A 12,640-nucleotide genomic window follows, 5' to 3' on the forward strand; every position below is an offset into this window, starting at 1 on the left:
GCCGTTGTTCAGCAAAGATGTCACCCCCAAAACCTCCATCATCATACAGCAGTTCTGCTGCGGCTCATCACGTGGGGAATCAGTGACCCTGCAAGGGATCTGTGTGCAAGTGTGTGTAATTCTTCATCCCTAAACAAAACCTGCAGGCTTCCCAGCAGGCAGTGTAGGCTGTCGCTGTTAGTAAAAACTAAGAGTTGCTCCTTTGCACTTAGCCTGTCTGCATAACAACTTCAAGGGCTCCAGCCCTTCCTTTCTAGCAATTGCTTTCATGGATCCAGAATTTAGTGGTTTGGGTGTTTTTTAATCAAATGCTTTCTGACATGAATAATACCAACAAAGCGTTTGCAGCTTGGCCTGGAGGATGGGAAAAATGCAAACACCAAAAGCCAAGGCAGTTTCTTCATGTTGATGCTCATTAGGTACTTTTTAACATTAGTGGCTGGTTCTGGGATCTGCCCACGCAGGCTGGAGGCTGAGGAAATCTTATTTGAACACATCTGCTCCGAGAGATACTGTCAGACTTTGGGAGCATCTTGTGGTAATTAGGGGAATTCATTCCCTGGTTTGGTGCAGCACGGTTTATTCCTGATTGGTTTATTCTGTTTGTGAGTTCCTTTGATATTTTACTATCTGCTTTGTTGGGTGTTTTTTTTTGGCAGGCGAAATGCACCCAGGTAATGTTCTACCATCACACAGCACCTTCTTACCCAAGGAATTGCAAAGCTTGGCAGAGAAGCTTTTGCAGCCACGAGCCCAAAGTGCAGCTTTGAGTTCTAATCACTCACTGACTCCCCACTTACCTGTCCCTGATCTTCTCTCTCCTTCCTCCCCATCTCCCAGTCCACACGTGTGCATCTGCTCCCCAGAGGACAGCTTTAAAGCCCCATTCTTTCTTTCTGAAAAGGGGCCTTTAATACGGTTGAATTAAAAGGCCATCCTGCAGAGCTCCTTTTTGATGTCAGCTTTGAAATCCTGCACATTTTGTTTCCATTCTTATTCTTTTTGCGTGTTTAAATCTGTACGTTTCCAAATAAGGTCTCTGCACTCACTCCTTGAACCTTAATGCTTTCTGTAGCACTGAGCAGTGACAGAGTTATGTTAACCTCTCTGCCTCACTGGGCACATTTGTTCCCTCAAAAATCAACACAGCAGCCATAGATGCTGACATCTGAAGCAGTCCTGGTGCTCCTCGTAGCACTGAGTTTCTCTTTAGACTACGTGGGTTGCACAAGGTGCCTCGCAAGGAACCACAGACCAGGAAAGCAGGTCCCCAAGAAAGGTGAACCCCTAACTAGGAAAACACAGGCTCTTGTGTGCTGGTTTCTTTGCTGTCATCCCAGCCAAGCTTGGTTCAGGACCAGGTGAAGTTTCTTTCCCAAATCAGCCCGGTAGGTTAAATGTGGGCACCTGGTGCTGCTTAAATACTGAGCCTTACGGGAGAGCTGCCTGTGCTTTATTCACTTGGTAAGTTTCTATAGCTACTTTTGGGGTACAGAGGGATGGGGATTTGGGGCTGGGATTAGTAAAAGTTCTGAAGGGGATTAAACAGGGATGTGTTTTTGTAGGTGGATGCTGAAGATTTTTAGCTGGATCTTCTCTACACCAGAACCAGGACATTGGACTGTTGCTTTCAGGAATCTGTGGCAGGAAACCTGCAGGAAAACTGCTGAGAAAAGTGAGTAATACAGCATGATGTTAAAGTATGAATGCTATTTGAACTGCGGTGGGGAGATAGGACCGTGTTTTTATTCAGTTGCACTTTGGAGAGTAGGTGCTTGAGGATTAAAGAATGCTGCTGGGCAATGAGGTCAGGGTGCACATATAGCAAGTGCTGGAAATTGCTTTGATAACATAAATGTTGCATATAAAAACACTGAGCTGGGTTTGGTGCCCCTTCACCCTCAACTGCTTGATTTCCATTTGTAGCTCAACCAGCTGCTGGAGCCCTTTCTAGGATGGCCAAAGATCTAGAAAGCCCAGAAGAAGATCCCATATCAACAAACAGCTGTCATGAAGCACCAGCACTTCTATTGGATCATCCCCTGTTTGTGTGCTGGGAAGGCAACGCGATCAAAAAGAGCTCTGAGTGCTGGGAAGCTGCAATGAAAGGTAGGAGACAGAATCTACTTCTGTGTGAGATGCCTGGGTGGTGCATTGGGAGGGGACTCCTTTGTGCTGTGCCACCTTTGTGTGAGAGCTGGGATCTGAATGGCTTTAATTCCTAACCTTATGTGCTGTGCATAGATCATAAAGACAACAACCGATCAGTGGTGTGGTTGCCCAGTGGATGTGAAAGCTGCCTACCTGATGTGCACAGTGAGTAACAGTGAGCATTAAGTTGTGTGTTCTGGAAATGGTGGATTTCTTTAACCTTTGTTTCTTAGCACACGTGTTATTTTCACATGTCTTTTCTGTTTGTTATCTTCTGCTTCCAAAAGCAGAATGGAAGGTGATGGCTGCCCAGGATCCATCGGTGTTTGTCCTGTGGCCTCTGAATGAAGGGGAAGTCTTTCTGAAGCCTGGGGAAGCTGTCTCACGTTGCAGTGTAGCTGTGCTGACGGAGGGCCCTCCTGGGATAAAGGAAAGGAAGACGGTGGCTATAGGGGCTGTGTCGACAGGAGTCATCTCTGCTGTCTGGTACCAAAAAAGGAGTGGTTGTCATGGTTACTGGCCTCCCCTCCTGTCACTTGTCTTCTCTGGAGCCTCAGGCTGGGAGCAGGATTCAGTGTTTCTCTCCTGTTGAGCTGTTGCTCTGATCCAAGCAGCCTCAGTGTCAGCCATCGGCGTGCTCTTGTGACACTTGTGTGCCTGCACATCTCCCACATCTTTGGTGTCCTTATGTTCCTACCGTGGGCTTTTTTTGGTTGAATCCGACTCTTCCTTTTTACCTTTAGAAGCAGCTTCAGCATCAGATGAACAGGTTACGAAGGACTTGTGTGAACTGCAATGGAGCTCCGTGCAACGAGGGGACGGCAAGGACAGCAGCAAGCTGTGCTGTAGGAATTCTTGGAGTAGGAGGAAGGTGAGGAGTCTCAAAGGAAACATGAGGTCATTTCCCTTTTAACATAGTACATTGCGGAGATATTTCAACAATTAATCAATACCTAAATCTGCAGTCCATTATAAGGCTTGGCAGCGTGTTATTTTATCGTCTAACAAATGGAAGCCTGCCTGTGCTAGTAACTTGAATCCCTGAGCTGCAAGAAAGGTTACTATCACATGGCAAGCGGTAACTTGCTCCTCCCTGCCTCTTCTTCTTTAAACGAGGTCAATTACATTTACCATTTATGGAAGATATTCTTCCAATTAAAATGATGAAGACCCAAGGAATCCTCTTTTCCCTTCTTTATTTTAAACTTTAAAAGCAATAATCGTTACCAAAATCTGGGAATGAAGGGCAGGGAATCTCTCTGCGTAGGCAGCCAAGTGTTACAACATTGCCTTGGCTCCAGGCTCCGTGGCTGCTGCAGAGCCCTGTTGTAGCCCATGCTGGAACATCTGGTCCATCTCATGATGGATGGTCGGGCTGTGGAGTCTGGTCTTAACTGCTGCACGAGCCTCTGGACTGTGGGGGCTGAACAGCTGTGTGTGATGTACTGAGCTCAGAGCTGGGTGCCTGCAGAGCTTGAGGTGCTCGTGGGGAAGGAGCTCGGGTTGCAGTGTTGTGTTGGGAGGTACAGGCTGTGAACTGGCATCCTCTGTTGAGCTTCTGAGCACGGTCTTGGACTTGCAGGTTGTCTGGGCTTCCCCAGCTCTGTGAGTAAGGTCCCAGTGAGGTGTTCTTGGCAGGACAGAGGTATGTATGTGGGCCTTGTGGTTAGGGCAGTGATCCCTTTCTACCTTACTGGCACTGTAGCCAATGCTTTTGGCTGGTATTTATTCCTCTGCTCTGCTTACCTGGTTAAAAACAAGCCGTTTGGCTCGAGCAACTTGCCATCTCCTCTCAGGAAGAGAGAGGAACAAAACCCAAGTGTTTATTTTTCTGTGTGCCTTCCTCCTTCTGCAGAGAAACAGATCAAACTCCTCTGACTCTTCCCTGGAAGTTTATTTGGAGGAGCAGACAGTGAGCGACTGTGCGCCCTCCTGTTAATTAACCTGAGCTCTTGGAGATGGGGAGGGAGTGGGCTACTGCATCTATTATTAAACAGGGGTTATCAGTGGACAGCATCACATGACTGTGAAGGCATTAGTCACTTAATTAGCATTAACAGGGCAATTATTATCTTAATAAAATGACTGATTATGACATTGAAGTTGTATCTGAGGTTTAACAGCTGCAGCAGCCCGACTGAATTGTATGTTTGTTAATCCCTCAATGAGGGTGTTCTGTTTCACTGAGTGATGTTTATTTAACGTGCAATAAGTGTCTTAGTGAATCTCTATTAAAGGCATATGTGGAAACCTTAATTTGAGGCATTACAGAAGAGAGCAAGACTGTTCGATTCATAAAATCCTATTTAAACATTGTGAGCTCCAAACCCAGCTAATGCCAAAGCAAACTGTATCCTGCAAGTCCTTTGCCAGATGTCTCATGTGGGGTATCCTCAAGGTCCAAAGAAAATAAGGTCTGAAGGGAACAGTTTGGCCATTGAATCTCCACTCCAGCCTATATAAAGGGGTTTCGTTTCCATTCAGGAAATACAAACCTCTTCTGTATGGATCCCGTTCAAAGTGTGTTTGCTGAACAGTTCTTCCCAGCAGCAGTGATTCTCAGTAACACCCACGTCTGGGAGCAAAACTAGATCTGGTGGAAAGACTTTGGAAGCGCACTACGCCTGTCTGTGAGTAACAGAGGACTCGAGGTGCTCCGTGTGCCACCGACTCCTGCCCAACTGACTGCGAACTGTTCTGATGATGTTCTGGGTCAGACCTGAGGTGAAGGCTTTGCACGTTTGAGGGCTGGTTGTTGCGTTTTCATCTCCCGTGTTCTGTGATTTCAGGTAACTTGGTGCCGTGGTTCATAGCCCTCAAAGCAATGTGCTCCAGGGTAGTGTGGGATTAACATCTGAGAGGCTGAGATGATCTCCCTGTAGATCCTGGACACAAACCAGGTATGAACTGGTACCCTGTAGTAACACTGAACTCAGCTAAGTGGCAAGATCCTTTAGTGCTAACTCGGTACCAAGTTAGTGCAGGCTTGAGACTTCCAATTGGCTCAGATGTAGATGCACATGTACAGGCAAGGCATGGGCTGCATCTTGAGCTCTTCTGAGTTCTTTAACAATTCAACTCTGCATCCAAACTTTTGGGCTCTGATGCCAGTTTTCTAGGTCAGGACATCACTTAGACACTGAATCAAGACTCTGCTTTCCTTCCACCTGCGTGTGAACTCTTCCCACAGGGCCAATAGAGGGATGGGTAGTCCTGGCAGTCATTACGGCATGAGCTGTGTTGGCTTTGAGTGAAATGCAATAATTACAGAGGGGATAACACTTGAGGCTCCTGGGAACTCTCCCAGCTCTGTGCTGGTTCCTCAGGTGAGTGCTGTGCTATCTGTGAAACGCGATTGCTGGTATGAAGCCTTCATGTCTGTATGAGATCATCTGCAGCAGTAATGTCCTGTGTGCGTGTTCTCATTACAAAGGCAGTTCTGAGATACTGTCCTGCCTTTAGAGGGTCTGAGAGGATTGCCTGAGGCTTCAATAACGCCGTGGCGGGCAGCTTTATAAGCTGTCTTTCATCCAAGAGACTCAGTTGCCCTTATGTCAGAGGCTATTCACATCCTGTATGGGCAGGACTGTTTTCTCACTCATCCCTGGCTCTGGTGGTTCCTGTTGTCTCTCCCTCCTGCTGTGCTTCAGCCCTGGTGCAATGTCTGGCTGAAACCCCTTTCTAGCTTTCTCCTGCCGAGCTCTTTTTGCTGTGCTGACCCTTTATCTGGCCTAGATGCCAGCAAACCCACCAGGAAATGCTGTGTCTCCCTGCTCTGACCTTGTAACAGCATTGCTTGGAGTGGGAATCCTCTGTCCAAGAGTGGCAAGGTTTCTGGCCCCATGCAATGGCTTGGCTGTGCTCAGCAATTTCCCTTTCCTTGCTCTTAATTTATTCAGAGCATCAAGCCAAGTAGACCCACAGGCACAATCGAAACATGGGATAAATATTCTGAGTGGCTTGATCTATAGGAACAAGCGCATGGGGGAGGGAATGAGTTCATCTCCTCTGTGTTCCTGGCAGGGCTGTTCCTACATCTCCTATGTGCCGCAGTGGGGTGATAAGCTGGTTGCAAGGAGGATGTTCTGTCCCCTCCCTGGAAGAAGAGACTCATCTGAGCCTTCCTCTTGGGAACAACCCTCGATAGGCAGCTAAAGTTTTCCTTTTCCTCTCATCCCATGACTGTTAGGGAATATCCAGCCCCTTGCTTTGTCCAGAATAATTCCATTCTCCAGGGGGTTGGTGTGTTTCAGCATCTGTAGGCTGGCTCTTCCCTGGAACTTACATTTTTGGCTGCTTTTTCCCAGGTTGGTACCTCCAGCCCCCACTGATTTGTTCTTGGAGCTGCAGGTTCATGCAACTTCCCTGTAAGTATGTTTCTATGTTATATATGGGTCTTCAGCCCAGAACATCTCTGGTGACAGAGCAAAAAGTGGATCCCTACAACCCAGGTTTCAAAGGTACCTTAACTTGCTTTCTAAACCTATCTCCAGACTTTCCAGGTCTGTCAGTTCCATTTTAGGAAACCTGAAAGTCATCACTATGATTTCTTCCATCCCAAACAGACGAGCAGAGTGGTGTGAGCTCAGGTACGGTGATTGGGATCAGCCGGTTCAAAAGGCACCCCATGGAAGGTGACGTGACAACACATCATTCTACAGAAGGTTTTGATCTCCTGGCTCAGACACGAGGAGGAGGGTGAACAAGAACTGTGTTCAGAGGTCGCCTTGGTTTTTTGAGAGAGGAAACAGCTCTTTTCTGATGGGAAGTATTTTGGATTTCTCTTGCTTTCTACTGCTGTCTGTTTCTCAGCTCAGACAACTGTTCTGTTCTCCAGCGTGCTTGCCCAGAGCCATTGTATACGACTGTTAAACAGTGTTTAAACAGCCATAAGCCTGTTTATTTACTGAGGCTATAAATTATCTTGAAATCGGAATTCATCATACTGCAAATGCCGTGTTTCAACAAGCAAGCTGGCACTCTGCTAGAATTGCAATCTAATAGCCCTCCTCACTGCTCTGCCAAGTTGCTGTCAAGGGCAAGTGTCCTTGCATGGGTAATTGCTGCCTTATAGAGAATCCTGGTAGACTCAGAGTTGATGCCTTTGAGTTTATCTGCTGGCGTATTGGGGAATACTGTAGTAAGTAAGTGCAGGTCTCTGATGGCTGAGCCATGTGTCAGAGTTAACTCGTGCTTGCCAGGGTTTGCTGTTAAATGAATGGGCTATCCAGTCAATATAGCACCAAGGTGTGGAAACAATATTGTTTCCAAGGTGTGTGAAAGGCTGACGACTCACCTCAAGCTGAGTGTGGACTTGGTGGTCCAGATCCTGCCTGTTGTTGCATGAGTTGTGTTGGTTGGGTTGGCTCGCTCTGTGGCAGGTTGATAGCAACATCTGGTCATCTCACCTGGTCTGTACTGTGTAAATTATTGCCTTCAGAGTTCTGGAACCACACAGACTGAAGATGGGAAAGATCCGAGGTCATCCAGCTTCTCCATTTTCCCCACAATAGGGGAAGGCTTGTTCTCTTCCACTGGATTTTCCTGTACTTGGTCCAGTTTTAAGTGACTCAAGCATTAGAGCTCTTATTTTTTCGCTTCCCTTGGGAGGCCTGGTGGATTTCTCACCATGAGAAATGTTTTCCTCATTCTCCACCTGATCTGTTCCTCCCCCGGATTCCACACTGCAGATTCCACAGCGGAAGAGAACATAAAGCTACGGTGGGTTAATGCTCATAGTGTTATTGGAGAACTGGTTAACTCTTTTGGTGTCACTTTGATTGTCCTGAAACAAAAAGGCTTTGGATGGGAGAACATCATGGTGCTGCTATAGAGTGTCTCTAAGCCTGGTAAGCACTGATAGTTTGGGCAGCATGGGCACCAAGACCTGCTGATCTTCCTAGAAGTTCAAGGTTTGTGGAAAGATTTCTTCTATAGAGTGTAAGCACAGCTCCAAATGGGAGATTACCATCCTTGGAATGTTGAACTCAATGGCAAACTGCACATATGGTGATGGCTGTTCTTTACTTTTGGCTTTGCTTGTGCCCAGCACGTAGTCAAGAAGCTTGCTTTTTCTTCACAAGCTGAGGATTTTCCCATGGATTGCTTTCTTTGCTTATCCTGCCTGTGCTGCCAATGCTGTGTAACCAGTGGCTCAGCTAATGCTGAAGTAGCTCTTAAAATATCATCTGCTAAATAGATGGGTTACGATGGGATAAAGCATCTTCCATGAAGGATGAGTGGGATCAGGCCTTGGAGACGCTATCAAATGGGAGCCGGTATGAGAAGAGGCAAGTAAATATTTCACATGTGGTTGTGCAAGGGACAAGACTGGAATAAGATGTAATAATGGCAGAGATGTTAAGGGCAGCTAGCAGGTCTGTGGTTCCCTGCAGCCCCAATGCTGCGTGCCAGCCCTGCTGCTGGTGTTCTTGGAAAGAAAGGCTGCTCTGCCCTGCTGAGAACCACAGCCATGCCACTTGCTGCGGTGGCAGAGCCCAGGAACATGACTAATTGGTAACATAAAGAACCACCTTCCGTGCAGCCTGATTCACCCGATCCTTACGCAGACTCACTCTTTCCATCAAGGAATGTTTGTTAATGCAGCGCACGCTGCTGAGATCACCCTTCTGGCAAATGCCTGCTGTGGTATGAGACCCAGTCATCTGGCAGCACATTGCTTACTGCAGTCTCCACGGCAACCCTCCATGCTGTTCTTCTTTGGAAGCTCTGCGCATTCGTAAAGAAGCTGTCATCCCTCTTACTGTAAGTGCAGCAGATGTGAAAGATTTTACCTGTGCCAATGAACCCCGGAGCAGGATGCTGTTGCTCAGAGGGGCAATGCTGCATTAGGTATAATGCTTCTCTCTGAAGGGCTCCGTCTGTCCACTGGTGGCATTACAAAATGTCTCCTGCTTTGTGCTCTCAGCCTTTTAACGTGTCTGTAGCCAACAGCGTTTGCACAAAGAGGCTGGGCTGCCACCAGGATCACAGAAGATCTCTTCTGAGTCACAGCTTTGCAGCGCTGACAGCTGCCACAATAAGAATTCATTTCGGAAGGCTGGTCCCAAGGTGGATTTAATGGTCCTGCACTAAGATGCGAATGCCTCTGGTGTGGAAACAACTGAACTGCAGCATGGACCCTCGTGTTTCATTGAGGCTTCTTTGTTTCTTCTGAGCCGCCAGTTGTATTGACAAGGAGGAACAGCCATCTTCTCTGCTGTGGATGCTGAACCTGACAGTTCAGAGGGGCATTTATTTGCCTCCAGTGCCCCATCTGAAGCCCTGTGGGAGGGTTCAAATCAAATAGGGTGGCTGTCTTCTCTTCTGTAGGCCTGGTACATGGAAAAACTCTATGTCCTTTGTGTGGAAGGAACCACAGCTTCTTGCCTCCCTTGGTAGGTGATGTGTGGACGCAGAGCAGAAGAATCGGTCCAGCTTCAAAATGGGCACCTGACTCTATTTCTGGTTTGTTTGTTTTTTAGGGTCGTCAACATACAGCAAGAGGTCCCCCTCTTTTTGGAGGAAGCCCAAGCTGCCACCTCAGAAGGGTTGGCTGAACCAAATAACAGCTGACATTAAAACAAGGTGACTGCAAGACCTGCCTTTGCCAAAGCATCTCATGTTCCCCGTGGGTGACAGTGAGCTCTTTATTTATAAAGCTGTTGTCACTTTTATTTCCCCACTGTGAGCTCTGAGGGGGATGGCGTTAGATTAGGCGTGAGCTCTGCTTTGCTGTGCAGGAGGTTTGCTCGTCTGCCCTGTGTCGAGTGGAAAAGCCTCCCACAGAGCTTTCAGCTCTTGCCTTTCCATCAACCTGCTTCTAAACATGGGCAGCTCACCTCTGTCCCTGCTTTGCTGCTGAGGAGGGCCAAGGTATTTTAAGTGCAGTGAGCCCACAGCCATCCAAAGGTGGGTCTCTGTATGGTAGAGTCTGCTGAGTGGGTTGAAGTTATTCATCTTAAAGGACGTTATGAAGGTAACCCACTTGGAATCTCAGCTGGGTGGGATTTTAACTTATCTTGTGTTTTTTCTTCTTGTCTCCCCCTCAGCAAGCTGGAGGATGCATGCTGGGCAGTGCATGGGAAGCAAGCGGGCAGTGGCATGGGAAGCGAGTCCCTCTGCTGGCACAGAAGTGATTTCAGGGCATTAATACAGATCCTAATACAAGTACGTGTAAAGATAATGAGAACCTTCCCAGTGATGTCTGGTGCTGCCTTGATCTTCCTACTACGCTTCCAGCACTATCTAGAGCTCAATAAGCTCCCAGTGACCTGCAGGACTGTCTAGAAACACCAAGTGTGCCCCTGTGGGGCAGCCTGGGGGTCTCCAGAGGGGAAATGGTTTGGGGCCTCCTGGTGAACTGGGAAAGACATCAAGTGGGAGGAAAACTCCCTGAGCTGGACCCTCACCCTGAGACAGGGGACCCTATGGGTAACTTTTATCCCCCAACCCACTTAAGCACCTTGTAGGCAAGGCCAGCTGCTATGGGCTGCTTAGCTTTCCTCTCCATCCGGTGCTGCCTACACTTGTTTCCCTTCCCTGCCTGCTCTTTCCTTTTCTCTGCACTTGTTCCCCTCGGCTCCCTCCCCTTCGGCCTTTGGATTTCTCTTTGGATTCCTCCTCCTGGTGATGTTCCAGGAGCTTTTGTGCCTTGGCTGAGAGGGACATCTAGTGGGATCTGAGCTCCAGGGCACAGCTTGGTTTAATCTCGCTATTTTATCTTGGTTTTAATCTTGCTATTTTATTCTTCTGTTTTTGCACAGGACCTGCTTGTTCAGGGTGCACCCAGGCCCCCGATAACCCCCAGCCCCCTATTGCGTGTCTCACAGTTTCCCCAGAGCTCATCTCTAACTGCAGCCTTTGTCTCTTGCTGAAATCCTGCTCTTGGCGCTCCTCCTTGGCTTGCTCTAATGGGATGCATGAAGCCAGCAATAGCAGCAGGGAAGAAAGCACGTGAGGGGGAAGGTTGCTGTGCTCTCGTGTGAGACTGTAGGGAGTGTGTATAGGGGGCTATTTAGGGGATAAATTGTCTCATCACTGGAGTCCCAAGCCTGTAGGTCTCCAGTCCTGATGGAGGTTCCAAGCTTGATGTAGCTTAGAGGGAGCTGCAGCACTGTGTTGTTGGCACCCACCAGGCTGTGGGAGATGTGAGCACAAAAGCTTGGGTGAGGTGGGAAGCAAGGCAGTAATCATGCTGCTCCAAAGGAGCAAGTGCTTGCAAAGCTTTGGGGTAGGGCAGTTCTGTGCTGGTTCCTTCCTGTTGTCTGTACAATACTCTGACCCAGGTTATTGAATGCTGGCTTAAGGATGCTGGCCTTTCTCTGTCAAGGTGAAGGTGATGCTGGAGTCGTGGCTCAGCCATCCATTAATGTTTTCAGCTCTTGTCCCAACCCCTCCAAGCTCTGCTTTGCCAAACCCACAAGACCACAAACACGACTCATCTCGAGTTACAGGCGCAGCAAACACACATCCAAAGCAATGCCAAGGTGAGTTCCGTGTGTTCCCCCTGCTGGCCCCCTTTGTGTATCAGCTGATGTGATCCACAGTCTGCAATCACCCCTTATGCTGTGGGTGGCACTGGGAGCCCACAGTGGCTGGAGGAAGGAGCTTTCCTGTAGGGACAGGCTCACAGCAGAAGTGACTGCAGCCCTTTGCTGGCAGTCAGTTTCTGGTTACATGTATGTTAGGGGCATAAAGAAAACGCGCTGGCAAAAGCAAGGATGAACTCCATGCTTGAGCCAAAAAGGCTTTTAAGAAACCTTCCTTCTCTATCCCCAGTAATTCAGGGCAGATGATGCTTCGTGCAGAGCCTGTCCTGCTGATAGCTGAGAACCAGCACTCATTTGGGTCTCCATCTCTCTGATGCTGTGTTTGTTTCTTGCCTGTTGCAGCAGTTTGAGCATTGCTGGTCTGGAAGACTTCAATCTACTCTGCAAAGATTCTATTGCAGCCTGGATGGGTGCTGAGAGGTATTTGTGGGACAAGCTGGAGAGGATTTGCCTGCACCCAGAGCAATAGGACTGGACAGAGGGTCTGCACAGAGGTAGGAGAACCTGCAGGAACCACAGGAGTGGCTGTGGGGAGAGGAGGGGGATGTCTGGGCAGCTCGAGCTCCCACAGAGAGCTGAGTGTCTTGTTCTGCTCCAGTCTGAGCATCTCTCTTCCAAACGCAATGCTGAGAGCATGGCCAGAACAGAGAGCTGCAGCTGTGGCACTCTGGCAACCAGCCCAGCTCTGCCCATGTGTGAGTGTTTTGTCAGAGCCCCCCGGTCAGTGGGTGCCCACAGTAAATACATTGCTGCAGCATTGTGCAAGCACTAAGATGTTTCTTTGTCTGTTTGCAGGGAGAAATGAGGCACAGGCCCTCCCCTATGAGCCCCAGCAGCTGTGCTTCTGGCACACCCTGGCCAATGCACCACCTTGCCAGCCATGTCTGCCTCTGCAGCACTCTGGTGTGACTATGAAGCAGTTAAAATCCTTCTGTCTC

At 48.5% G+C, this 12,640-nt stretch overlaps 1 long non-coding RNA gene across 1 annotated transcript; it reads left to right on the forward strand.

The window, feature by feature from the left end:
- The first annotated feature begins 1,572 nt into the window (after window positions 1–1,572).
- On the forward strand, window positions 1,573–7,741 carry LOC140261532 (uncharacterized). The gene is made up of 6 exons (XR_011905721.1): window positions 1,573–1,675; window positions 1,927–2,109; window positions 2,442–3,022; window positions 4,941–5,051; window positions 5,342–5,477; window positions 6,459–7,741. It is a non-coding gene; the product is annotated as an uncharacterized lncRNA (long non-coding RNA).
- Window positions 7,742–12,640: the final 4,899 nt, after the last annotated feature.

Source organism: Excalfactoria chinensis, chromosome 21 (assembly GCF_039878825.1).
Source record: "Excalfactoria chinensis isolate bCotChi1 chromosome 21, bCotChi1.hap2, whole genome shotgun sequence".
In the NCBI taxonomy this organism is placed as follows: Eukaryota; Metazoa; Chordata; class Aves; order Galliformes; family Phasianidae; genus Excalfactoria; species Excalfactoria chinensis.